This window comes from Penaeus chinensis, chromosome 20 (genome assembly GCF_019202785.1).
Source record: "Penaeus chinensis breed Huanghai No. 1 chromosome 20, ASM1920278v2, whole genome shotgun sequence".
NCBI lineage: Eukaryota > Metazoa > Arthropoda > Malacostraca > Decapoda > Penaeidae > Penaeus > Penaeus chinensis.
This window is the reverse complement of record NC_061838.1, coordinates 17,192,851-17,195,049: the sequence shown is the minus strand read 5'-3', so window position 1 is coordinate 17,195,049 and position 2,199 is coordinate 17,192,851.

Below are 2,199 nucleotides of genomic sequence, written 5' to 3'. Positions count from 1 at the left end.
CACGGGCGATCGATTAGCTAATGTCCGGGCCGTAAGCAGCGCCGACCAAGCCACGCGGGGGGGGGGGGGGGGGGGGGCTGTCATTGTTTCCGTTTTGTTTTTGGTTTTGTTTTCATGCTGGGTGTTGTCGCTGCTGATAGTGTGGTGGTGTTGCTGCTATTCATCATTATTGTTGTTGATGCTTTTGCTGTTGTTATAATTATTATTGTTATCATCATCATCATCATTACTGTTGCTTTTTAATATTGTTAGTATTGCTGTTCTTCATATTATTATTGTTATTGTTATTGTTATTGTTGTTTAAGTTGATATTAGTAGTAGCAGGGATATAAGTATTGTTATTAGCATTATTATTTTTGTTGTGATCATGGTTATCATTCTTGCTATTATGTTTTCGTCATCATCATTATTATTAACATTATTATCATTATGATAATTATTATGAACATGGTCATCATTTCTTATTGATTTGTTATTATTTTTGTTATTATTATTATTATTATTACTATTATTATTATTATTATTATTATTATTATTATTATTATTATTATTATTATTACATTTCTTATCTTAATGGTATTTTCCCTATCATCACCATCATTATCATCGATAATCACCATCATCATCAGCATGGTACAATATTATTGTTCTTATTATTGCTTTTATTATCAGTATAGTCACTATCATAATCATTAATGTTTTTAGGATGACCAGTGTCTCTTAATAACTTAATGCTGTGCTGATTAACTATGAGCGGCCGATAAAAATTCGCCTCCACCATGATTGTATTTCAGCATATCGGATTGATCGATTAATATCATAATTCCTAGTTTATTTCTGACCAAATATACGAAAAAAAGGTGTTGCCAATTTTTTTCCAAAATCACGATTTTCATACAACACAGCACGGTCGACGAAACAAATCGGTTCAGTATTTTTAAATCCGCCGTGATTATTTTCTAATTAATCGGGGAAAGAAGGAAAAAAGGTTTCTCGTCTCCGTTTTCCTTTCACTCACTCCCCCCCCCCCCCCTTCTTCGTCAGCCTTTCTTTCGTTTTATCATTCATACTCTCTTCCTCTTCGTCTGTTTTTTGTCGACCATCTTCGTCCTTCTCTCCTCTCTGGCTTCCTCCCATCTCTTACCCCTCCCCCTCCCCCCCTCCCCATTCGCTCATGACTCCCTACGACAAGGAATCATTAGTACGGCTTTCTCGCTTCAGCCAGGGAGGGGAGGGGGGGAGGGGAGGGGGAGGAAGAGAGGAGAGAAGAGGGAAGGGGGGGAGGGAGGGGGGAGGGGAGGGGGGGAGGGGAAGAGGAGGAAGAGAGGAGAGAAGAGGGAAGGGGGGGAGGGAAGAGGGAATGGGGGGAGGGAAGAGGGAATGGGGGGAAGGGAGAGAGGGAGGGTGGAGGAGGAGGGGTGGGGTAGGGTTAAGAGGCCCGTCAGCACTTAGTAAGACCGTCGTGAAGAGGGTCGTCAGCCGCCTTCTCCTCCTCGTTGTTCCTATATTTATTTTCCTTCTCCTCTTCTCTATCCTTTTTCACATTTCCTACTCCATTTGCCCCTTCCTTTTGTGTATGTATATATATATATACATATATATATATATACATATATATATATATATACATACATACATACATACATACACACACACACACACACACACACACACACACACACACACACACACACACACACACACACACACACACACACACACACACACACACATCTGTGTGTGTGTGTGTGTGTGTGTGTGTGTGTGTGTGTTTGTATGTGTAAATATCTGTTATCGCCTCCTCTCATCCTGACTCTTTTCCTCTCTCCTCGTTTGGTCACTGGTGTGAGGAGGGGATTGAGGAGCGGCTGATGGAAGTGACGACAGAAAGGGATTAGGAAAGAGAGAAGGGAGAGGGAGGGGAGGGGACGTAAACACAGTAAGCGAGAGAAAGAGAGAGAGAGAGAGAGAGAGAGAGAGAGAGAGAGAGAGAGAGAGAGAGAGAGAGAGAGAGAGAGAGAGAGAGAGAGAATGTACAGATAACAGTCAACGAAAGAGAATAGGAGTGAGAGGGAAACCCGATATAACTATATAGTCCTATTATAAAAAGAAAACAATAGAGAGAGCGAAGAGAAAGTGTGGGCCCGATTGCACGCACACCACCAGTCAATGATTGAGGGGGCGGAGATAAGGGCCCTT